We start from the raw sequence: 26,681 nt of genomic DNA on the forward strand, positions 1-26,681 counted from the left end.
TGCATCCTTAGTCTTTATCTCAAGCCCCCACATCTCCAGGGCCAGGATTTTGGAGACAATTCCCAAACCCAACTGACAGCTTCATCTTATTGTCTCAAAGTCTTCTCAGACATCCTTCAACCAAGCCTTGACTGGCCCTACCACAGGCTTTCTGTCCCTGGTCTTCCCATGGGGGAAAACAGGACTGGGATCCACAGGGTTGCCCCCACCCCACACTCAGAAGCTGTCCTTGATCCTCCAGCACCCCCCCTAACGCCAAACCCATCCCACCCTGACCACCAAGGAGAAGTGTCCAAGACAGTGTGCGTTTTCAAAAAACCTGCAGAGGAGACCAGTGACACGTGGGATTGTCCAGAGAAGACCATGGCCGTTGTTGGATGTTGGGCACTGGTGACTACTCGAGAGCAGTCCTGTCTTTCGGAGAAACTAGAGGCCAAGGACGCCCATCAACAAACAGGCCTCATGCAAAGGGGGCTGGAGACCAAGGGGTAGAAGAGGAAGGTATGAGACAACACAAACTGGATCTGGGCCCAGAGAGGAGCGCGGCACACAGGTGGGCAGGGGAGGCGTGGCCGTGCAGCGTGGGCCAGATTTGCAGAGCCGTGGGCGGGGGTTCAGAAAGTGGCTGAGGAGGGACAGACCACAGAGGCCCTCCACACAGGCTGACAAGACTGACAGGGAGCTGAGTGGACGTCAGCCACCATGTGCAGGACAAGCAGGTGGCAAGAAATGGCAGGCAGGGAGGCTACAGACATCGGCGGCAGAAGTGGCAAAGCAGACACTGGGGAAGAAACTTGCAGGTGCCTACCCATGCCAAGTGACACCCAACGTGTTCATGTCACGAGACGGCCTCTCTCCCTTCCCAAGGACACATGAAAGCAGGTCGGCATGTCTGCCCTGAAGCCACGAGACACAGGTGGGTGATGTCACAGAGCCAGATACCCAGCCACGCAGTGAGGACGGAGCCAGGAGGCCACCCCCCGCCCCAGGGGCCAAGGGGCAGAGCAACTGGCTCCCGCTCAGAGCCATCCACAGGAAAAGCCATCCCCATTCCCCGGCACCTGCCGCCCAAGCATCCAAATATAACCGAACCATCGGGCACACGCAGAGTCGCACAGTAACCCTGGCCGTCAAAAGTACTTCAGACTTAATTTCTGAAAAGCAGTTTCACTGGAACGGGTTGGAACCGCCTAAGTCTTCCAACGATAAGTATGGCACAAGCGTCAGCAGTGCCATGCGTTGAAGATCTGTGCAGCTCTGGAGAAATCAGTGCGGCGCCAAAGCAACCTCACTGACGGCTCGTAGCTTTGCAGACTCACCCCTGCCATCATGATCCCGACATTCTCAGTGTTTTTGGTCCACCCCCTGCACATGCGGGGTGCAAATAAACACTGGCTGATGGTTACCAGACACAGACAAACACAACAGATCCTGTAAGTCCCCGTAAAAACCCCAGAGGAAACTAGGAACGAGGATCCTTACACAGGCCGACCGGTATCTCATAAAATGAAAAATGAACCCTGGGAAGGATAGGAAGGTATGGACCCAAGAGTAAAGCCCACCTACGGCTAATATTGCTTTCGGTTAAAAGAACTAAGGTTCAAGTTCGCTCGAGGTCACAGGGAGCGCCGCAGACATCTTCGACAGATGGAGGGCTTGCTTTAGTCTTACGAACACTTTCCCCGAATCTTCTTTTCCCCTTTAAAATTCTCACCGTTGGGTTAGAAAAAGTCTTCCGCTTCCAACCCAACTGCTTTGCGATGCTGATGAGCCAAATCCAAGAGAGAGAAGTGCACTGTGGCTGCTCTTTTAGGCAGATGCAACTTCATAAAGAAGTCATGTCCTCAGGCCGGCGGGATGGGTCCGTGGCTGTGCTGCCCTGCGGGCCTGAGGGTGCCACTGTCTTCAGGGCATCATTGAGGTGATGGCCGCGGAGCAGAGACGACTCCACAGACCCATGGAAACCTGGCCGTCTCAGCCCCCACTGCCAAATTTCAGGAGCCACTTATCCATTTGGAGAGATGCATCTTCTAAGATCAAATTTCACAAGCGTATGGCACCCAATTCCATTGAAATCTGCTTCCTGCTAGCAAGGCAGGAATACCGGAGATGCGAGCAAACTTGACCCCAAAGTCTCTGGCCCTTGGGATACATACACTAATAACAGCAGGGGACACCTTGTCAGGCCCTATTCCCCATGCCCTCGACATATGGCCTCATTTAATCCACACACACCCGGAAGGTAGGGCCATTCACGCTGATGTTACAGTTGGGGAAATGGAGGCAGGTGAGCTAAGCCATATGCCCTAGAGTGCACAACCAGTAAGTGCCTGCCCTTCGGAGCCCAGGGAGTGGGACCCTGAGACCGCGAATCCACAGCTACAAAGCCCAGCTGTGTGGGAGGTACCACAGAGATGGCACTTCTTCTGAACTCCAGCCCGTGGATCTCGAGGTGCCTTTCCACCTGCTCCCTGGCAAGGCGGGACTTAGAATCCCATGGTCCTTGCAGGATCACAAGACCTTTGACGCTCTAGATGCCGTTATAATCCACTGGGAGCTCGAGGGGTGGGGACCAGAAACCAGAATCTGTCCTGGGAGATAAAGAAACCACGTGAACCTATGCTCCATGGCAAAAGGAGCAGGCCGTGGATGCACCTGACGACATGCACGAGTCCTAGTGTAATCGTGCAGCGGGAGAGAGGACAGATGACAGAGCACATGCTGCGTGCTCCTGTTTATATAGGAACACCAGGAAATGCAGGTGACCTGTAGTGACACAGCCTTGGGGGGCTAGAGGACAGCAGGAGGCGTGGGGGCAGCTGCAGGGCCCCCGGGGTACAGTTGGCACCCCGTGAAGCTTGGGGCGGGCCTCCATCCCAGTTCCCTGAGCCCCCACCTCCACCAAACGCCGGCCTCCTCTCGGTCTCCGATATTCCCATGTCTGTAAAACGGTGGCTCTGTCATCACCCAGCCGTGCCCGTCCTGTCCCACTTGCTAGAGCACAGGCGACGGAGGGCCACCCGCATGAAGCCCTGCCCCTTGAGCTCCTGCAGCTGCAGGGTGCAGGCCCGAGGGCTGTAGCTAAAGCCAGGTGCAAGCAATAGGAGGTGCCGGACGCAGCCCTGCTCAGCGGTCACGTGCCACTCAGACGTGGCCTCTGGGATCATTTTCTATATATTATGAAGTTTGGACACCTTAAAAAACCTTCCTGACTGGGGAGAGGTACCCCTCCCGGTCTGGCCAATTCTCAGCCAAGGGCTCAGCCCCAAGCACACCTGCAAGGCGCAAACCAACCCAGCCAGAGCCAGACCTTCTCTGTCTGGCCCGTCTATGCATCTAGAACTACATTCCTCTGCCTGAATTGTCGCGGGGCCAGGGGCCAGGCAAGTAGGGGTGCTGCATAGCTCACTCTGAGCTCACTGAGATTATTCAGACTGGCTGGGGTCGCCCTGCCCTGCCCTACCTACCCAAGGAAACTGCATGAAGCCTCTGGCTTCGGCTCTCCTCTCCTGTCCTCTGCCTTCTGCCCAGCCTGGCCCTATCTGTGTTCCTGACTGAGTGCTGTCCCTTCTGTCTCGGGGACATGGAAGATATTCCTGGGCTGCTTCTGTGTCAGCTTTGGTGGCCGTACCAGACTGACCATCACATAAAAACAAAGAACAGGGGGCCTAGTGGGTTTCCATGGAGTTTTAGGGAAAAACAACAAAAAAAGTATGATCCTCCCATGATTAACTGTGTGGGAAACATTCCTGAAGTATTTCCATTAAAAGTCTTAAGGGGAGAAAGTATCTGTCACTGGTCCCAGGTTCCAGACTCTGGGTTTGCCGGGAATAGAAGCTCTGTTTCCCGTGAGCTGGGATGGACAGGGACACGATTGGGATTCATTTTTCCTTGTCTGCTGCCAACAAGGGTTGTGTTTGGGGACATGGCCGGGGACATCACAGCCGGGGATGACGGTGTTCCCAGGACAGGCAGGGTGCAGAGGGAAGGGGGGGGCACGAAATCGCTCCTCTTCACCAAATCACTCGTGTCTGGAACTCTAAAGAGACAAGATCAGAAAAATGTCACCAAAGTGGGGACGAAGGGGATTCTGACCTACACCACACACTGTGACTTTGGGCATTAGGAAGGTGATTTGCGGGTGTTTTTTGCATGCCTCATGTATTACATTCCTGTGTACTCAGATTAACCGTGCCCCAGCCTTGAGGCTTTGGATCTCACGGATCCAAATTATGAATCCAGAACTTAGGTGACTGTTTGCCTTCCAAGTGACTACATTCAGGGCATCAGACATTCGGCGCCTGCCCGGGGATGTGGCACAAGTTCTGGATTGGGAGGTTCGGCAGGTGCTGGAAAATCCCATCACACGGACACCTCCTCAGGGCCGGTATTTTCTTCCGACTTCTGAAGCTGAGAGGTCCTTGATCACTGCACCAAGCAGCTCCCACCTTCTGAATCCCATTAAGAGAAGATTTGAAGGACCAGGTGTGGGAACACGCCAGGCAGCAGGCTGTCCAGGGGCGCAGGCCGTCCTGCAGCAGGCTGGGGTGGAGAGGGGCTGGGGGCCGGCTGGCGGGTGGGCAGGTGGGCTGGCGGGCGGGCAGGTGGGCTGGTGGCTCTTGCTCTGCTCCAATTGGCTTCCCACAAGCCTTTCCTAGGGACACAAGCCTAAGGAACATAACGCAGAACCCACCTCCCGTAGACACGCAGTCACTTTCCAAAACAGGGATGCATGGCTCCATCAACCCTCAAGGTCGTTAGCGATAGAAATGCCTCCGAGTCCCTGCATCGTCCGCGCCGGCAAGGAACAGACACGTGTTTCTTCACCAACAGGACCCTGTGGATCCGTGCGCCCACGGAGATCTACAGGCAGAGGTTAGAGCGCACGTGCGAATTCTGTCCCCGCCACCCCAGACGTGCGAGGCACACTCTCATGGGCTCTGAGGGCCAAATGAGATCATCCACGAGCCCGAGGAGTGTCTTCACGTTCACAGGGCCTGGCATGGGCCAAAGGCAACATGACTGTCAATGATGCCATCATCAGTACTCATGTCAAAGCTCCAAGGACGCATTTGCCTTCAGAACCAAGAGGACCTTGAACTATGGAGACACACGAACTGATCCTAGAATTGATTATACCGTTGACCCCTGAACCACACAGGCCGGAGTTGCATGGGTCCACTTGTGTGTGGATTTTTTAAATAAATACGGTACAGTCCCGTAAATGCATCCTCTCTTCCTTACGATCTTCCCAGTGACATTTTCTCTTCTCTCGCTTACTTTATTCTAAGAATATAGTATATGATATATATAACATATAAAATATGTGTTAATTGACTGTTTATGTTTTTGGTAAGGCTTCCCGTCAACAGCCTATTAGCAGTTACGTTTTTGAGAAATCAAAAGTTGTACGTGCATTTTTGACTGCGCCGGGGGGGGGGTGTCCATGCCCCTAACCTCCGTGTTGTTCAAGGTCAACTGTCTGTACATAATTACATACATGTGCATATGTACACATATAGACAGAGACAGCGTCAGAGACAGAGAGAGTAGGAGACAACTGTAGAGTCCCGGCAGCCAATTCTGGCTCCAAACATGACGCACGTTCACATTGACCATAATCAGATTCATCTGCAGACATATGGTCCCTAGAAACATATGGTCTCTAGAAAACTACAGGAAAATAAGTAGACCCGTGTGTAAGCATGAGCTACTGAAGAGACCACTCTTGGATTTGTACTAACATCTTATCCTTAGTCTCACGTACCAAGACGATGTGGACGGTGGCCGGAGCAGTGGGTCCACTCCAGCACCGTGGGTCTGCTGTGCACGCACATACCCATCTACGCACATGTGCACGCATCCAGTGGCTCCAGATATTCTTGCCTGAATTGCACAAATCCTCAGGAAGTCAATAATGGAACCAGAAATTAATTTTCCTATTTTCCAAGGAGACTTGGACCCATGAAACAGTAACGGGGTTGTCAGCACAGCAAATGCCAGAGACTCTTCCCCAAAGGAAAGAAATGGTATTTCCCTGAGTCCTGAGGGAAAAGACCTCCTCACTCGACACAATTTCCCTGCCCTGGCCCCTCATGTCGGGAGGACTAAATGCAGATACTCTGAGACGGAGCAGAATAAACACATTCCCAACAGCAAATGGCACTCATGGTTCGCGGCTACTTGGGATCCCGGCCGGCTCCCCTCCTAATTTGGGGGCCGTCCCATCCCAGCCAATTCCCCTCCTGATCTTGGGGGCTGTCCCCTCAAGCTCCCCACTCAGGGCACCTGGAGGTTAGGGGGTCCCTGGAGCCCAGGGGTCAGAGGCTGGGAGAGCCATGCTGTACCCCACACTCCCTCCTCTTCTAGGGGTGCTCCTGCTCACCATGTTATCAATATCAACAACCACAGATTATCATATGCACTGACTCTGGAAAACGAGAGACATGAAGTTAAAAAAGCCAAAGAACAAAGCCCTAAGAATAAGCACTCCATGGACGCAATGGGCTTTTCTTCAAAACTATGTTGAATATCAGGGAAAGACCTACAGGGCCACCAGTCAAAGGACGATGGACGGGCAGAGCCGGCACCGAGGTGCGCGGGGCCGGGAGAAGCGCGGGCAGAGCAGGGCATGGAGAACCACAGATTTCGGGGTCAGGGACCCCGGGGGGACCCGGCACCGGGCTCCTGGAGGCACCCACCCGAGTTCCACGGGAAGTGCCTTACAGGGAGAGAACCCATCTGTAAGGCAAGAGAGAAAAGGCTGGTTTGACTGTTCCTCATTGAACACTGTGTTAATTGTACCCCTTGGGACGTCTGGGTGGCTCAGTTGGTGAAGCATCTGCCTTTGGCTCAGGTCACGATCCCAGGGTCCTGGGATCAAGTCCCACATCAGGCTCCTTGCTCAGCAGAAGTCTGCTCGTCCCTCTGTCTGCCACTCCCCTGCTCCTGCACTTGTTTGCTCTATTAAATAAATAAAATTTTTAAAAAATTGCACCCCTTGTGTGGGCGGCCCGCGCTCCTGGAGTATTTACTGAAACAAAACATACCTCCTTTCCTGATCACTGCAGTCTGCTCATTACGGACAGCTCTATCTGAAGAGGGGCGTGGGACTTTCTGTCAGTATTTACCTGCTTCCCCGTACATGTGAGCATGGAGTCCTCTCACTGGAGAACAGGAGGGGCCCCAGCGGAGCACAGGACTCACTGGTTAGCCTTTGGAGAATGTGTCTGGCAGTCGCTGGGAGTAAAGGTGTCCTCAATTGAAAGTCAGAGCCAGAGGGGGCTGTGGCGTCTGGGGCCGGAGGGCAGCGTCCAGGCTAAGATGGACTCCGCAGCATAGGAGGGCAGCTTGCACACGCGCACACACACGCACACACATGCACACACGCACATGTCCACACACGTCATGAAGAGCCAGCACCCCAAGGGTGGGGACAGCTGACCTCCGCCTTCACGCCTCTCATCAACCTGAGATGTAAGAACCATTCTTCCCATTTAGAAAAAAAATGAATAACTACAATAAAAGTTATTAAGTTCAGAGAAGGTGTGTAAGTGTTCCCAGAACCACAGTGTATTAGAGGAAACAATCTGAATTAGATCCTCCGGATCTGAAGCCCGGTTTCCCAGGCCTGAGTGTCCTCTGCGGCTCACGCAATGCACACAGTGGCCCAGGGGCCGCACTGCCATCAGCTCCCCCATGAGCAAGCAAGCGTGCACCCCCGGGGTCTCCCAGGAATGAGGGTGCCTCCCAGCAGGCCAGGGCAGCACCGTCACGTGGGCCAGGCCGCCTGAACCTGCAGGGGACCCTGGGCACGGCGCAGCAGCCCTATGCCTATGTTTCTCGTGAGAACACGTAACATGCCCACCTCGTGGTGGAAAGTTCCCTGAGGACGCCGCCGCAAACATACACCATCCTGTGACCGCGCGTGAGGGGTGGCGCCCAGCCTGGGTGAGCCAGGCCAGCGAGGGCCTCGGACGCAGCCTCTCACCCAGACGACAAGGCGCAGGAGAGCGGACACATCCCTGTCCATCTCGCTCTCCGCCTCCGGCCAAGATCGCGGAGCCAGCCCCGCCGCGGGGTGGACCGGGTCCTCCTGTCTGTGGGGCTGGAGCATGCGCACAGCAGCCCTGCCCCGTGGGCAGTGGGAGCCGCGAGGACAAGAGCCAGCCCTGCCGCGGGGTCTGCTGGGTCCTCCCGTCTGTGGGGCTGGAGCATGCGCACAGCAGCCCTGCCCCGTGGGCAGTGGGAGCGGCGAGGACAAGAGCCAGCCCTGCCGCGGGGTCTGCTGGGTCCTCCCGTCTGTGGGGCTGGAGCATGCGCACAGCGGCCCCGCCCCGGGGGCAGTGGGACAGCCGAGGAGACCGTGCGGGCTGGGAGCTGAGGAGAAGGCGCCACCAAACGCGTGAGTGAGGACGAGGAGGGAGGCCACACGGGGGGTGCCGTGAGCGCTGGGAGACGTTATGTTGTGGCAGGGACGTGAGGGGAAAGCCGCCGGGAGGGGTGTGAGGCCTTGGGGCGCAGAGAGAAACAGGGAAGACGCTGTGCGGAGCCGCGCGCTGACGGGCGGGCGACGGGCGAAGGGGGGTCCCGTGCGCGGGGAGGCGGAAAGCACGGCCGCAGGACGGACGCGGGACGGGACAAACGGAAACTCAGGCCTCGTCCGGCGCGCGAGGTCACGGTACCCCTCGGGGTGGACGCTCCCCGCTACCGCTGCCCGCTCATTCCGTCGTGCCTGTCATCCTGAGGCGGTCTGCAGCGGGCGCCACGAAGCCTTCTAGCCGGCCAGAGAGGGCGGGCGGGCGGCCCAGCTCGGCACCACCGGGCCGAACCACGGGCGGCCCAGCTCGGCACCACCGGGCCGAACCACGGGCGGCCCAGCTCGGCACCACCGGGCCGAACCGCAGACCGTCAGCGGACGGCGCGGAGTCCGGGGGACCGCCTCGTGTCCGGGGGAACTGAAGGGACCCTACGGCGGCATTTCACCGCCACGGGGGATTCCGGGCTGCGCCCAGGCCATCTTGTCACACGTGAAATGAACATCCAATTGTAACAACTAAAGGACATAAAAATATGAGAAGGTCGTCAGCATCATCTCACCGTGAGGGAGCTCCTCAAGACAGGAAAACTCCTCTTGAATAAATGCACTCTTATTTCAACGTTTAATCGTAATGCAGAATATTTCCAGCACACATCTCATGTGCAAGAGGGTCCCACGAGTTGATAGGAAGACAAAGAGGAACCCAACAGAGAGCGGACAAATGATGTCGCCAGGGAGGTCGTTAGAGGGGAGACGGGACCAGCCGGCGGACGTCGGGGAGGAGGTGCCAGATGCCGCCAAGTGAGACACCAGCAACAGCCTGTGACCACACAACCGTTACAGTGCATGGCGGGAAGGCCCAGCGCCGCGGACCTGTGAAGAAGGGGCTCGTGCTGGTGGCAACATCAGCAGCAGGCAAGGCAGGAGCCCTGCGGGACCCAGCACTGTGCACGTGGGGACAGAGGCCCATGGGTCCTGGCTGCAGACCTCTGGCTACAAAGCAACACAGGACGGGAAAGGTGACCAAATAGTGCAGAGGCTTTGGGACTCGCAGCTGCAACAAAATGAGTCAGACCCAAACCTCCTGATCTGCTCATGAAGAAGGACACCCAGGGAGTGACGGGTGTGGTGCCGTTCCTGTTGCTAACAAAGGGGGGGGGGCAGTCCTTGTGTGTGTGTGTGTGTGTGTGTGTGTGTGTGTGTTTGGATGAATGCAGAAAAAGGTGGCTACCTGCCCCCTCCCCTTGAGTGGACATGTGGAACAGCAAGAAACTTTATCTTTCGTTCTGTACATCTGCATTGTTCGACTTGTTACAAAAATACTGTTTTAATTAAATTTTTAAAAAGGAAAATATTTTTTAAATAGAACAAGAAACTAGTCCATATTGCCACATGCATCATTAAGTCATTTCGTTTTATTGCTGAGTGTATTTATAGCATGCATGCAGCAGTATTTGTTTGCCTGCTCCTGGCGGAGATGGCGACCTGGGTGCTTGTAGCTCGGGTGCAGGTGGACAATGCTGCCAGGGGCGCTGACATCCCATGGCGCATGTCGTCGGGCCGGGCTGTGCGTAAATGCATAGTTACTTTTGTAAGAAACTCTCTGGCTGCATCCCACCTACAGTCCCACACGACACAGGTAACCCCCAAGGCTCAGAGCTGCATGAGGTTGGGAAGGCCGTGGACGGCCAACAGCACAGTGGAATTTGGAGGGGAGGGGATGTTCCGTGTCACTCTGCTGTAATAATTAGCACCTGTACACAATTGCCTGCACTCAGCACACCACAACACCTACGGTGTTGGATTTTACTAATGTACATCAGACCTCAGTGATGCTAGTGGAAGGTTTATAGTCACACAAAAAGAAACATAGCCTCCCCTTTGCCCAGCAGTGTACCCCGAGGGCCATGTCTGGGAGAAATGTGGGCATGCGGCCCCCAGAAGACACGCGCAAGGGTGAGCATGGCAGCTCTGTGGTCTCACCCTCACTGGGCGCCCCTGAGCCGCAGGGAAGAACACACTAATGGGGCAGCCAAGAGCATGAGTGAAGGTCGCAGACAGAAGGACAAGGGAGAGGAGAAAGGCGGGCTCCAGGGTACATCGCAACCCCCCGATTATGGGAGGGCGTGGGGCACGTTCTGGGGTTGGGAACCGTTCTGAGTGCTGGGCTGGCTGACAGTGACCTGGAGTGTGCAGATGCCAGGGAGCCGTACCCTCGAGATCTGTACACTCGGCCAGAGGCGAGTACCTCAGCAAGTACATGTGTAAACACAAAACAAGCATAAAACGTAGAAGAAAACCAGCCAGTGGGATTAGGGTAGGACCTGCTATTCCGAGGAGCATCTGAGGTGACAGGAAAATGAGTGGGGAGTGATTTGGGGTCGGAAATGTGGTATTTTTAAGGGATGCCTGGAGGAGGAAGGGCTTGCTGGGCACATCCTCGGGGACTGACGTGAATGTGAGTGCCTGAGGTGGAGAGTCCTGAGTAGCCCTGAGGGGGGACAGAAGAGGACAGGGACCCAAGAGTCATTTCCAAGCAGAGCGCACAGCATTTCAAGCAATGATTCTGTGCCTGGTGAGGGGGTGACATCCTTGCCACGGGAGGAAGGACCGTGGAAGTCACAGTGAAGCTACAACCAGCACGTTCCGAGTTTTGACCAAGTGGCCCTGCTCTACCACCGTGAGGGTGGGAATCTTCTTGTGTGGAAGGATTCAGTGTGATCTCCATTTTGCTGGTGAGAACCTGGGACCAGGTAGCCTGCCTGAGGCCTCACGGGTGGGCGAGGGGGTGGATCTATCCACAGCACAAGCCCTGTGTGCAGTGGCACACTGCACGGGAGTCCCCTGCAAACACCCACCCCCACCCAACCCAAACGCCGCTCCAGGTGTGCACCTCAGGTGTGGCGGGGCTCTGGACAACACAGTGAACACTCTCCATGTGCAAATGATTCTTCTGTTAAAACCACAGTGAGACAAGTCACATCCATCAGGATGACAATTATAAAACCACAACGTGACGTTGTAAGTGCTCGCCAGGGTGTGGGGACATCGGCCGTCTGTGCCCTGTTGTTGGGAATGGGAAGTGGTTCATCTGCTGTGGGAAACAGGAGGGAGGCTCCTCCAAAAATTCAACACAGATGACCGCGGCATCCAGTGATTCCATCTCTGGGTATACACGCTCAGGAACTGGAAGCAGGGTCTCACACAGGTACGTGCACACCCACGTTCACAGCCGCCAAACCGCGGAAGGAGCCCAAGTGTCCCCTGACCAGAAGGATGGATAAACGAAAACGTGGTCCATCCATACAGGGAAACACTACTCATCCTTAGAAAGGAAGGAAACCCTGACCCTCGCTGTACCGTGGAACCTTAAGGATATTATGCTAAATGAAATAAGCCAGTCACAAAAAGACAATGCTCTTGACCCTTGAACAACCCAGGGGTTAGGACACCAGCCCCTACACGGTTGAGAATCCGTGCATAACTTCTGACTCCCCAAAAACTTCACTCCTAATGACCAGCTGTGGACTCGAAGCCTTACCAGTAACATCACAGTGGATTCACACATATCTTGTACGTCACGTGTCATCTACTGTCTTCGTACAATAAACTAAGCTAGAGAAAATAAAATGTCATTAAAATCATAAGGGAGAAAAAGTACTTTTATAGGACTGGACTGTATTCATCGAAAAAAATCCACATTTATGCAAACCCGTGTAGTTAAAAACCAATGCTCAAGGGCCAGCTATACCGCGTGATCCCACCTACATGGGGTCCCTGGAGTCATCAACTTCATAGGCAAAGAACGTGGGTGGTGGACGCTGGGGGTGGGGAGGCGGGGAGTTGGTTTGTAATGGGGGCAGGGTTTCAGTTTGGGAAGTGGGGATGGCTGCAAAACAATGTGAATGTACTTAACGCCACTAAACTATATACTTAAAAATGGTTAAAATGGTAAAATTTTTTAAAGTGACAATTAAGTAGAAGCCAGAACACAGTCATTGCAGTCCAAACCCGACACCATGTGCTGGGTGCTCAAGCCTGGCAGGAGGCCGCCACAAGCCTCCCGACCATGGGCCCGACCACGGGCCCGACCACGGGGCCCGGACGGCTGACTGAGATTCGAACAAATGTGAATCTCTTCCTCCATTCTGGGCATAATTAAATCTTCAGTACTTCCTGTCAAATGCATCTTCATTTTTTTGATGCACTTTTATGCCTATAATGATAAAATTCCTGCCTGAGGCTCTAAATAATTGAGCTAAGGCCCTTTCAAACTTACACGATAATATGCTTCTGTGGGCCATCCTTCAGCACATCCTGTGCTCCGCTGCTATTAAAAGGCTCTGTGGGCGTCTGGCCACACGTCAGAAAGCGCTGCCTTAGATGTAAACAAACCCCAGCTAAGAAATAATAAATAACATATATTTAGGCACATACATTTCAGAGGGCCAGCTTCTACTCCACTACACGCACTCATGTCGAATACAGATGAGAGTCACAGTCCAATGAAAACAAGAATTTCACCGAACATACAAAATGGTACCCACTAGTAAGTGGGCATAAGATGACTCTTGATTCCCGGAGAACCGGGACATCATTATTTGCTTATGTCCTGGATTCTGGTAGCCGCGTGGAGACCACGAGGCCTGCCCCACCCCACCCATCCCTAAGCAAGATCTGTGCTAGACTTGGCCCCCCAGATATGGAGGCCTGAGTTCCTCCCCATCACCACGAAGTGAATCCCCTGGAGGGGTAACCTGGAGATCCCATGTCCACACAACACACAATTCAGTTACTCTGAGAGCCTGATGACTCACTAGTACCTGTAAGAACAAAAGAAGAGCACGAAAGTTTGCATAAAGCGTGCTTGCAAAACATGAAAGACAACTGTCCCTTCTTTTTTTTTTTTTTTTGTGCTTGTTTCCTAACATTTTTCCAGTGGATGTGCACGTACAGTGTTTATAATGAAACAGAATTGAGTTTGGGGGCATGCAGGTTAGTGGAATGCAGTGGTTCTAACCTGGGAACACTGGGCGAAGTCTGAAGATTCTCAGCCATCACAACATTCTCACCTTGGCGTGGAGCTCAGTTTTCACCTCTTGTCCTGGCCTCTCGGGCCCAGCTCCCATGCCACCAGCATTGACAGGAACGGCCATGCACCATTCACACAAGAGAAGGGTTTCCTGGGAAGGCAGGCTGCAGGGACAGCCCCACCTTCACTGTCACCTGGCTGTCTTGCAGGTCCCAGGGGTCCACAAGGGATGTGGGCAAGGGCTTCTGGGCCCTGGTGGTCACAGGCAGCAGGGAGGGTCTGTTGCTACTGTGGAAACCTCCTCAAGAGATCTGAAAGTCAGATTTCCTGGGAGCCACCTGCCAGCTGCCCTCCCCAGGGAGAGGGGGCCTGGGCTCTGGACAGAGTGCCAGTGGGACAAGCCGTCTGACAGTCATCTGCGCGAGGCTGGTCCTGCCAGACCCGGGGCCTGAGGAGGAGAAGAGGCTTTGCTTGAACAGAAGAAAGCACCACGAGGACACTGCACGGGATGGCAGGATGCAGGGCATCTTCCTGGCGCAGGTGTGCCCCCCGCCCCAAGTGGGACAGGTGGCGTCAAAAGCTCCACCAGAGGGGGCACTGCAGGGACCCTGGGTCCTGGGGAGACGCCCCAGGGCAAAGACACTTGCCCACCCCTCCGGGTACCAGCCAGCATCTAGCAGAGAAGGTTCACTGCCTTAGAACACCAGCCACAAAGCACATCCTCCAAAGACAGGGTCAGTCCCACTGCTCAGCAACACGTTTCTGTCATCTGATATTTTAGCGCATTTGAGTAAATGAGAGCAACTTACAGATTGGCTCATGGAATTTGCTCTCCAGCACTTAAAGGCTATACTTCAAAAGGAGTTATAAATTGCTAATCCTGAAATTATCCACGTCTTCATTTTTCCAGGTCGTAAGCAGTAAATAAAAACTTAAAGAGAAAGGACATTATGCCACCATGTCATCTCAAAGAAAGCTGTGTTTTCTACAATAAATGACTTTCAGGCTGCTCATCACATGCAGCTGTGCTAATTTTCCCAGAAAAGGCCCTGGGGGCAGAAAGGAAGGAGAAATGATTTAATAACACCTTTTCCACACGGAGTTTGTCTCACTAATCACATCCTCTGGGCCGCCACTATTAACAATCTGCTTTTTCTGATGCTTCATTTTTAGCCATTTCCCCAGACTCCTGCAAGTTTAAGATTTCAACAAATATTGATTGACCGCCTACAATGTGCTGGGCCATGAGCTTCTGGAGGGCCCTTCTGTGAGTCCCGTTGGCTCGGTGGGTTCTGACACCTCACCCAGACCTCATCAAGGAAACTCAAACCCTGTGTTTATTTTCTTTTATTTTTTTTAAGATTTATGTATTTATTTGAGGGAGAGAGAGTGCCCATGCATGAGAGCACAGTGGAGAGGGGCAAAGGAAGATGGAAAGAGAAACTCAAGCAGACTCCCTGCTGAGCATGGAGCCTGAATGGGGCTCAGTCTCACGACCCTGAGATCATGACCTGGGCTAAAACCAAGGGTCAGACGCTTAACCACCTGTGCCATCCAGGTGTCCCTTTTTTTATTTTTATTTTTTAAGATTTTATTTATTTGAGAGAGGAGGAAGAGAGATCGTGTGCATGCATGAGTAGGGGGAGGGGAAGAGGGACAAACAGACTCTCTGCTGAGTGGGGAGCCCGACACGGGGGTCAATCCCAGGACCCCAAGATCATGACCTGAGCCAAAGTCAGACGCTTAACCAACTGAGCCACCTAGGTGCCCCAAACCCTGTGTTTAGAAGGCAACGTGTCTCAATCCCCCTGCCCCACTGCATTCAGACACTTTAGACTTTGTTCTTTCTCAATAAATGACAAACAAATACGAATAGATTTTGATGATGGGAAAATGCTAATGATTCTAAGGGAGGATCTGTGAATATAAGCTTTTATATACAGTCTAAACATTATTATGTCAAGAATGCATATGAAAAATATACACTAAATCATCAAAAGTGACATCATTGCTACTGAGACAAGGTGACATCATGCACCTCCTAACAAGTGCTGAAAAGAACACAATTTCTATACTGTCAGAAATACATAACCTAAAGGCAACAAATTAAAATTGAGGGAAATTCTACAAAATACCCAGTGTTATACTCTTCTTATAAATGTCAAGAAAGACAAAGAAAGGCTGGGCAGTTGTGTCAGTGGAAGGGACCCCAGAGACTTGACAACTAAATGCAATGTGTGATTCTGGCTGGAGCATTACCTTGATATCAAAACCAGACAAGGACACCACAAGAAAATTACAGGCCAACGTCCCTGGTGAACATAGATGCAAAAATCCTCAACAAAACATCAGCCAACCCAACTCAGCAGTACATTAAAAGGATCATTCACCACGATCAAATGGAATTTATCCCAGGGATGCAAGGATGGTTCGCAAATCAGGCAGTGTGATGCACCACAATTTACAAAATGAAGGATAAAAATCATATGATCATCTCAATAAATTCAGAAGAATCATTTGACAGAATTCAACATACATTCCTGATAAGAACTCTCAACAACCTGGGTATACAGGGACCGTACCTCCACATCATTAAGGACATATGGGACAAGCCCAATACTACACTCAGTGGTGAAAAAACTGAAAACTTTTCCTCTAAGGTCAGGAACCAAGACGAGGATGTCCACTGTCACCATTTTTATTCAACATACTATTGCTTTTTCGAAATTGTTTTCGCTACTCTAGGTTCTTGACTATATACATTGAAGAACCAGCTTATAGATTTCTACAAAAAGCTTAGTGGGACTTTGAGTAGAATTTTATTAAATGTATAGATCAGTTTTTAAAGATTTTACATTTTAACAATGCTGAGTTTTCTAACCTGTGAACACAGTATATATATATATATATATATATATATATATATATATGTGTGTGTGTGTGTGTGTGTGTGTATATATATATGTATATATATGTGTGTGTATATATGTATATGTATATGTATTTGTGTGTGTGTGTATATATATGTATATATATCTCAATTTAGATCTTCTCTCATCAATGTTTAGTAGTTTGTTGCATATAAATCTCACATTTTGTTAAAATTAACACTAATTCATGTTTTTATGCTATTGTATATGTAATTTCATTTTGCAGTTGATTTCTGCGACCTTGCTAAACTCACTTATTAGTTCTAGAAGCTTTTATGTAGATTCTTGAGGATTTTCTGTATAGATGGCCATGTCATATGTAAATAGAGACCATTTCATTTGTTCCTGTCCAATTTGTATGGCTTTTTACATTTTTCTTGTCTTATCACTCAAAGATCTCTAGTACAGTGTTAAATAAAAGCTCCTAACAATGATGTTGGCTGTAGGGTTTATGTGGATGTCCTGTTATCAAATTAAGAGGGTGTCCTTCTATTCTTAGTGTATTGAGAATTTTTATCATAAATGTATATTGAATTTTGTCAAAACCTTTTCTTTATATATTAAGATTTTCATATATTTTTTTCTTTTTTAGTCTGCTGATATGGGGAATGACATTGATTAAATTGTTAATGCTGAGCCAACCTTACAATCTTTGGGTAACCCCTCCAGTATATGATGTAGTATTATCTTTTTGATAAACTGCTGGATCCAATTTGCTACCATGTTGTTAGGGCTCTGTGTCTATTTCACAAGGTGTTTTTTTTTTTATATATATATTTTTTATTATATTATGTTAGTCACCATACAGTACATCCCTGGTTTTTTATATAAAGCTCGATGATTCATTAGTTGCGTATAACACCCAGTGCACCATGCAATACGTGCCCTCCTTACTACCCATCACCAGCCTATCCCAGTCCCCCACCCCCCTCCCCTCCGAAGGCCTCAGTTTGTTTCTCAGAGGTTTACAAGGGGTTTTTTTTTGTTGTTATTTTCTTTTAATGCCTTTGTCTGGTTTTGGTATCAGATAATGCTGACCTCATAGAATGAACATGTTCCCTTCTATTTTCGGGAAAAGACTGTGAAGAACAGGTGTTGTTTCATCCTAAATGTTTGATGGATTCTACTAGCAGAAACATGTGGCTCTAGAGCTTTCTCCTTGGGAAGTTTTGTTTGTTTGTTTTTATGATGAATTTAATTTCTTTAATAGATATAAGTCTATTCAGGTTATTGTTTTCCTTAAGCCATTCTGGTAGTTCTAACTTTCAAGGAATTTGTCCATTTCATCTAAGTTATTCAATTTATTGGCATAAAGTCATTCATGATATTCTGTTATTATCCTCCAGTGTCTGTAGTATCTATGATAATGTCCCCTCCTTCATTCCTGTTTTTCGTGATCCAAATTTTCTCCCTTTCCATGATTGATCTAATAGTTTATCAATTTTAGTGTTTTTTTAAAAAAAACACCTTTTGGTTTAGAATATATTCTCTATTCTTTTTCTGATTCCAATTTCATTGATTTCCAATGCTCTTGAAATGGCCTAAAGAACAATAAAACTTAGAGAAAACACAGCAATGATTCTGACTCAAGAAATGGTTCATAAGCATGAGAGACTATGGACTCTGAGAAACAAACTGAGGGCTTCAGAGGGGCGGGGGGGGTAGGGGAATGGGATAGACTGGTGATGGGTAGTAAGGAGGGCACGTATTGCATGGTGCACTGGGTGTTATACGCAACTAATGAATCATCGAACTTTACATCAGAAACCAGGGATGTACTGTATGGTGACTAACATAATATAATAAAAAGAAAAATTAAAAAAAAAGAAATGGTTCATGATATTCAGGCTCTGAGTTGGAAAAAAGTTTTAGGGATACCTTTTTCATATTGCTTATATTTTCCTTTTTAACAGATGTACAAGAGTTACAATGATATAAATCTGGGCCTTCAAAAACACAAAATAGCTTTTTCAGTATATATACACATATAAATTGATTCTGGTGATCTGAGAGCATTATGTCATATTTTAATAGGCAGTGCTTTTCTTTTAGTGGTTATAAAATAATGAGGTTTTTGTGGTTTTTTTTTTACAGGAAATGATATTTTAGAGCAGATGAAATACGATCTATGTCTTCAGAAGTCTACTACAACGTCCAATGAGGTAAAAGCCTCAATGTCCAACGTCCAATGAGGTAAGAGCAATTCAAACAATGTGGTCTTATAGCTCAGGGCAAAAGTGGACACTTCTGTTGCTGAATGTTTGGCCTTGAGGCATTCACCATGCACCAGGAGAATGAGGCGATAGCAGGTCAGCATGGTTGTACAAAGGAAGCCTAATGGGGCATCATGAGATATATATTTAGAAAGGTAGCTGGGGCGGGTCAAGGAGAACACCGACTGCTAAATTAAGAATGTTTCATTGTATTCTGCAGGTAATATATAAACAAGGAAGGTTAATGGGGAGTAATATGTCTCAGGGACACTAATCCATGAGCAGGTGCCCAGGGGATTGAAGGAGAGAGCAGAAGGAAGTACTAGAGAGGCTGCCCAGGGAGAACCAACAAACACTAGCGTTGGAACAAGGGAGAAAGATAAGGTAGAACAGTCCTGGTTTCTACTCTGGGAAAAGGTGTGGGTTGTAGTTACGACAAGTACTCCAGGAGATGTGAGCTGAGCCGGACGGTGGTACTGGAGGTGAGGTGGTGGGAGGTGAGAACAGGAGCAGAGATCCAATGCTCGGGTCCTGGTAGCTGTGCCCAAGAAGACACAGATCTGTTCAGCTGCTCTAGTACAGGACTCAGAAGATTCAGGGATGTGGACACAGATCCGTGGCTTACGCACCTGGATTATTTAGGACAATGACATGGCCAACCTGAACAGAATATCATGAACGTGAAAATGTCGATATCGACAAACATGTCGATATCCGCAAACATGTCTCGAGCTCTTCCATGCACTAGACAACACGTTAAGTGCTTTTCAGATATTAACTCAATTATTTCTTGACCCTCTGAAGGAGGTACTGTAATGATTCCCATTTTAAAGATGGAGAAACAGAGACGCAGAGAATTTAAGTCACTTGCACACATCTGGAAAGTGGTTCAGCGCACACAGAAGCCCAGAACCTATAATGCTAGACTGTTCTCTACAAGGCAAGGAGATCTTTATGGAAGGATATATTTGGGGGGCAAGTGAACTCAGAGAAGGAGACAGAAAAGGAGCAATCAGAGAGGTACATCCTGACACAAATGTGCTTCTGGCATGAGGATTATAAATATACACCAAGCCAGATGGTCCTTAAGGAGAGTGTAGAGTGAATGCCATATACTCATCTCATGGATTCTATTTAAACCATGCTAAGCCACTAAGTCAACTATGCTCTCCATTTTTAAAATTTCTGGATGAGTGGGATCACTTGAAAAAAAAATAAATGGACTCATTTTCAAAGCTGTGGTTTCATAGATGGGAGTTGCAAATGGTTCAGAAGTTAAAGATAGAACTCTGGAGCACTGCGTCTCCAAGGGTGGTACCTGGACTGGGAGCGGTAGCATCCCCTGAAGACTTGTTGCAAATGCAAATTCTCGGCCCCCACTCCAGACTGTGATTTCAGTATATGCCTGAGTTTGAGAACCACTGCTCTAGAAAATAAGATGATGCATGCCTGTGCATCAGATCTTTGGAGCCCAACGCCCCAGCGTCGGAGCGCTGACAGAACACAGACCATCCCTATGGCCCCTCTGCCCAGCCTGCTGGGTTCTGGAAGGAATCCAGACACCAGGGGAGCCCAGGTCAGGTGGGGGTCCCCTCCTTCTGGTGCACTATGGTAGAGAAAACACAAAGGTCCTCCATGCCTGCTCCCTTCACCCAGAGATCTTAGCAGCGTCATCTGCACCCAGGTTTTAGCCCGACCCACTGTGAGAGAATCCCACAGGAGGGCACCACAGCCATTAAGAAAGCTCCTGCATTCTCAACATGCAAAGTGTGACATGTCTACCACGCAGAAAGTTCTATCAGGAGCCAGCTTAGTAGGCTGCTAAGGAGGTAAGCTAACAACAAAACAAATCCTGAGGCTTGCACGTGAGTCTCTGCAAAGTCCTCAACCTGCTTTGCTAACACTCGTAGACACCGTTTCTAACCCTTTCTCCTCATTTCAATGACACCTGGGCTCACCCCAGCCACCTGCCCTTCCTTGCCACACATCCTGTGAGAGCCTGGCTCTCCTGTGCAGCCCAGTGGCTGCCCGCGCCTGTCCCTGCCGGCCCAGCTGACCCCGACCCTCCTGGCAAGGAGCCAGGACCCTGGCTGGATGTGCTCATGCCCGCAGGCGGTGACTGCTGCTGACCATGGGCCTGCGCTCTGTAGCCAGCTTACCAGAGCGTTAGGACCGCAGGTCTGGCCTGACATGCTGTTAGCCAAGCATGAGAGGAAAGGGGACACACGGAAGTAGAAGGATGTCTGGATTGTCCAGGTGGGGAGAAAGCGAGAACCAGACTCTTCACGCAGGTGTTCAGGGCAAGAAGTGGAAGACACCTGTCCCCAGGACCTCCTGGAGACGATTGCATGGCTCTCTGTCCACCTCTCCTAGCCCACCCCAGTCCACCCCCCAGCTCGCCCTTCCTCACCTCCTCTGTCCCTGCACCCTGTCTCACCCCACCCCACTGCATCCCATGCTGTCCCTCACTTGTTTCTCTAAACCATCCACATGAAATTTTTTGTTAACACTTTTATTACATTTCCTCCTGTTATTTGGAGAAAGTTAATGAGAGTTGCTGAAGCCCAGGATGAACAGCCCCAGGATGAGCTGAGGAAGTGGATCAGGGGCAGAGCCCTATTTGCAAGTCCATGCTGTCTCCAAACAGACCCTCACGCTCACCGACCTTGAGGGCCTCCCACAGACCTTGCGCTCTGGTTCCTTCCCTCTGAGCCTGCTCAGGCCATCATTCTGCGGCAGCCAGGAGGGGCATTCGCGAGCTGCAGCACGTCCCCTCTCCCAGCGGCACCTTGGCGGCTTGGCTGGGCGTGTGCTTCCCAAAGGACACACCTGTCCCCAGCCCTCGACGGGGCTGCGTCACTGCTGGGGGCACTGCTGACGGCACTCTGGCTCTGATCTCCATGGACACTTCCCAGCTTGCACTGTCTCAGTCTGCGAGAACTCTCCCATCCCGCTTCCTCACATCTGGGAGCACACAGCCCTGCATGCGGACGCCACTCTCTGAGATCACTCGCAGACATCTGACCGTACTCACCTTTCCATTGACAAAAACGGCAAGGTCGTGTGGTGAAGGTGAGCTCTTCCCCCGCGCTTTATTCTCAATATCCAAGCAGCAGCTGGACATGGCATATGATTGACACATGTTTGTTGAATGAATGAATGATGCACTCAGCCCAAAGCACGGAATGCAGTTAGTATTCAGTACAAGAGCCATGACTAGTATTACGTTCAATTATTATTAGCAGCGGGCAAAGCAGGAACACATAAGGAAATACTAGACAATATTGTTTCAAGTGGAAGTAAAGCCACATTACTAAATAATTTACCCTTTTCAGTAGTAAATTATGGTCTTTCTTCAGCTAGAAAAAATACCCTGTATCGAATGGATATTGATAATTATTAATAATATCAACCAGCAGATAATATTACCAACTAATCATTTATCAATTATAATTACAATACCTATATTATCAGTGTTAAATTGCACAGAAAGTTGGAGAGAGGAACCCGAGTCCAGAGAGGTAGCAAGCGGCTGGGAGGCGGTGCTCGGCTGGTGCCCAAGGGTCCCTTGACTTGCCCACTGGATTAGGAGCCTCCTCCGCTATATGTAGGGTTCTGCTAGGCGGGGTCAGCACCAGGACAGCTGTTCAGAGGGGCCACAACCGAAAAGTCTGATTTAGATGGACAGGCCAGGAACCGTCATCTTGATGCTCCGAGCCCATTTTGGGGTCCATGGTGATCCCATCCTGCTGCCTCAGGGGCCCACTCTGGCACAGGCCACTCTGATGGATGCTCCTGTGGCGTCCTCAGCCCGGTCGGGGTGCCCCCAAGTTGTGGGCCTCTGTCCTCTGCCCACGACAATCCTCAATTTCACTTAACTTAGTGGGAGGCAGTCGGTGGGCAAATGTGCCAGCATCCCTATCCCACGGTGGGAGAATGAGGCTGGCCAGTGATGGGACCTCTGTCAGTGACCCCCTTCCCTGCTCCTACCAGCCTCCCTACAACACCCTCCAAAATAACTCCCCATACCGAGTCTCAGGGTCTGCTCAGAGCACAGAAGAAGGCATGACCGTGTGCGGGTCTGGTCAAGGGAACCATCTTGGGCATCTTCACTGTGCACGGCCTATGCCGGATGTTTCCAGAAGTAATGTCTCTTAATGCTCACCAAGCGAATGAATCCATTAGCATAATGAATGCAGAGACTGAACTCACAAGTGAGTCCTGTAGGAAAGTAGACCCTACGTCCCTTTGCCCCGGGGCTCTCCTGGTGTCCTAATAGCAGCCAGCTCTAGGCGGGACCTCAGACGGGTACAGACTGCCCCTGTGTTCCCTGCATGTCTGGTTCAGCCCCCACCCTGCAGCACGCACTGGGATCACTGCAGAGTCAGATGGACGGAACCCCTTGTGGAACCAGCTGCAGTGTGTTCAGGAGTAACCTCCCACGCCCCAGAGGCCCCTGTAGTCAGGCTTCAGAGCCCAGCCCTGTGAAAGCAATGGCCTCTGTGCTATACTTCCTTTGGATCTGACATGTAGTTGGGGGAAGAATCTACTGGCTTAAAATGTTCCCTCCTCCAGAAAGCCTTCCCAGACTTCTTCAGGCCCTGGGGACGCTCTCCTGAGTGTCTGTGGTATTTGTGCACGCTTGCACTGAATACCTGTCGGACTGCCTTGTGACTCCAGGCCTCTCCTGGGGTGTGGCCTGCTGGGCAGCTGTGCCCAGCACATTGTCACAAGCAGATGCTGATGCAGGAGACAGGGGCACAAAGTTATCCTGGGTGCTGACGGAGGAGGACTCGGCTGTACTCCAGAGCCCGGGTGAGCTTACACGCAGGGAGCGGGTGTTGTCAGAGAGCCTTCTAAACCGGGAAAAAACTAGCTTCCTCTCTGCCAGGCCTCGCCCCGCGGGGTACAGGGCTGCCAGAGGCTCGGCCGTGAAACGTGTAACGTGTTTGGAACAAGTAAATTTAGCATGAAGCGGTAAGGCTAAAGTCACAAGGGAGCAGCTCTGCGTTCCCCGAATACGCAGGGACGGGTGGGCAGACTATTCGCACCCGCCGTCGCCTTTCTATTTCTGACAGTCAACCCGCCCCGGGGAAGAGCGCTACAGACTTGCTCCTCTTCCGGCATGCTGAACTTGAGTCGACATTAGAGGTGTTTATTCTGTAGTGAGAAAGGAACCGGTAGTACCATCATCGAGTGTTCTAACTGGGAAGACGAGGCTGCACCCAGGCGCCCGAGCAAAAGCCAGGCTTGCTTGCTGTGTCATGCACCACGTGTAAACGCACAGATTTAACACCACAGATAGCGTGGATTTTCAAATACAGGACCTTCCGAATTACTTCCTCTGGGTTTGCAAAGTGAGAAAGCAACAGAAGCGAGTCCCACCCACTCGGTGCGGCATGTGGTGATCACACCACCGTTGTCAGACCTGAGCAGACATCCAGAGCCCACCGCCTCGGTGTCTCCGTCATTCTACTGGGTGGGGTGATGCAATCAGAGCATCCGTCCCTGGACCACAGGTGGCTCCCCCGGAGGCCGGCAGCCCTGTGCCTTCCTCTGCGTCCATCTCCAGCCACAGCAGCTGCTCAGAGCCTGATACGACGTTAGGAGGCACGGCATTGCCCCACACCACACAGTATGCTCGCTCCGATCCCTGAACGAGCTTGTGAAGAAACGGCACAGCCGAAGAGCCACGCAGCCACATCAGAGGCATGATGGGACAGGCTCGGGGGCAAGCAGTGTGGGTGGGAAGGCCCCTCTCTTGCAGGAGTCCGACAGGGCATGTGCAGCCTCAGGAAGGCCCTCATGCACACGGATGACAGACGACAGGGGGCGGTTTTTACCCTGGACTTTGTTTTTGAGGGCAGGTAGAGAACGCTGGAGCCAGAAGTGCCTGGAGCAGCCAGCATTGCCTGGCCTCCCAGGTCAAGTTGGGGAAGAGGATGTGGACAGAATCTTGAGGCCATGCAGCAGGCATCTGGCTTGCCTTTTGGGCTGCTGATGAGCCCCCATGCACAGGGCAGGCGAGAGAGAGACCACTCTGCAAGCCAGGCGGCATCCTCCGCTATCACAAGCCTCCATGATCAGAGCCCCAGGTCCCTGGGGCCTCTGCCCCCCGTTATCATGTCACCAGCGTGAGCTCGCTGCTCTGTTCAAACTCGAGCCCCTGCAGCCACCAACGGACTGCCCAGCACATTCAGACCAAACCATGTGGTCACAACCTCCCAACCACAGTTTGCATGTGAAACATCAGACAGAAAAGATGGCAACATCACAGCATTCCCACCGGCAGGCTGATGGCCAGTCCCGCTTTCACTACCCTCTGCCGCGTGCTGATGACGGGAGGAGCGTGTGGCCAGGCAGCAATGGACTCCAGCACCCTGACAGACCGTGAACATCTCCTGAGCCCCATCTCGTATGCTGGAGGAGAGCAAAAGGGAAACACCTTCCCAAAAGAGAGGTGTTTTCATTACCCAGGTTTTGATTTTGATTTTGACACTAAAGGGACTTTATACATGTTTCTGGAGAGTTTTCCAGACACAGTGATTCTGGAGCGGAACGTTGGGTGTGTGCGCCAGGTGGCACGCGGCAGAGCTGGAGAAGGTCCAGGCCTAACCAGGGTCTTTGGGGCCCACTGAAACTACAGCAGCTCCTAACATAAGGGAAATAAAAATAACGAAACTAGATTCCACTGCTGACTCTACAATTTGGAAGAATGAGTTTATTTTAGGAGCTGGACAATGTGTCGATCATCCACGTGAGCTCACCGGAAGAGTGGCAGAGTCGCACGTGGCCGAGTCTGCCTGTCTGTGACCATCCTCTGGCGAGTCCAGGCATTGCAGGGGGTCAGCTGGGGTCATTTAGAGCCAACAACATATGTCAGATGTTTGCACTGATGGCTGGAGAAGGACCACCTCGCGTGAAAACTCCGGGCTTAACTGTGTATATATTTATAGCCTTCTGTGTCCTAAAAATGGCTTAAGATGACTTCCAATAATAGATACAGTTTAACACGATAAATAACATAAAAATGAGCAGATGAGGAAATCAGAGGGAAGAAGGAAAGACACACTGGTCCAGCGACCAAAGGCACATGGAAAGCTTCCCATCACTGTGCACAGGGCAGGGGCCGACGGGCAGAGAGCACGTTCTCCCCCAGGGCGTCCCCCACGCCTGTCTGACTTGGCTCGTCCCTCCATAATACAGTTCAACCCCCAACCCCCACCTCCCGAGACAGAGGAGAGCAGTCTGGAGAGAAGATGTCTCAGGGAGGCACACAGTGTGGCCCACTCGGACGGTCATCTGACACTCGGCTCAAGCCAGGCAGGCCACTCTTGGGAACACTGTTGGCCACCGTCACCTTGTTTGAAAACCCAGCTTGGTCCTCCCTGCTTGGGACTCTCCCCCCAACCCCCTGCCAATCCCCCACGGTGACGCCAGCTGGAGACCCTCCCTCATGCCCCCCTGGGGCTGTGCAGCACACTTCGCAGGCCCCGCCTCGTGGGCATCAGATCTCCCACAACAACCTCTGAAGTGGGCATTATCTTTGCATCCTGTTCACAGGTGTGCAAGCTGAGGCCAAGCTTACACAGGTGGGAAATGGCAGAGTAGGCCCCACACACAGGATGTCCCTCCACTTGTGGGCAGCCCCCAAGCTGCTCTGCCCGAAGTGTTAGTGGTGCAAGGTGATTAACTGCCATCACTGCAACTGAGTGTATAGTCACCGGGTGGTTGTAAGTTATCTACTAGTAAGCGCTCAGTAATCCACAGGTGGCTCTATGGAAAGAGTGGCACTCAACCTAAGCTCAGACCCAAGAACAGCACAACACTAAACTGACCCCCACGGAAGGACACGTGGCTGGCCTCCCAAAGACACTAACATCTACAACTTGAAACCGTCTAACAGATGAGTAGGGGCTAGTTACCTGCTTCCAGAAATATATGTACTTTTATGAACTTATGGCTGG

General features: G+C 51.3%; 1 protein-coding gene and 1 long non-coding RNA gene across 2 annotated transcripts in view; one reads left to right on the forward strand and one right to left on the reverse strand.

The window, feature by feature from the left end:
* Positions 1 to 26,681, reverse strand: part of SHC3 (SHC adaptor protein 3) — a 100,726-nt gene that overhangs the window by 45,569 nt on the left and 28,476 nt on the right. The window lies entirely within an intron of this gene.
* LOC123002138 (uncharacterized) overlaps positions 8,320 to 26,681 on the forward strand; it is a 35,345-nt gene continuing 16,983 nt past the window's right edge. Inside the window, exons 1-2 of the long non-coding RNA XR_006411705.3 lie at positions 8,320 to 8,404; positions 18,596 to 18,694. This is a non-coding gene — a long non-coding RNA (uncharacterized LOC123002138). The remainder of the gene's footprint in view (positions 8,405 to 18,595; positions 18,695 to 26,681) is intronic.

Source organism: Ursus arctos, unplaced genomic scaffold (genome assembly GCF_023065955.2).
Source record: "Ursus arctos isolate Adak ecotype North America unplaced genomic scaffold, UrsArc2.0 scaffold_33, whole genome shotgun sequence".
Classification (NCBI taxonomy): Eukaryota; Metazoa; Chordata; class Mammalia; order Carnivora; family Ursidae; genus Ursus; species Ursus arctos.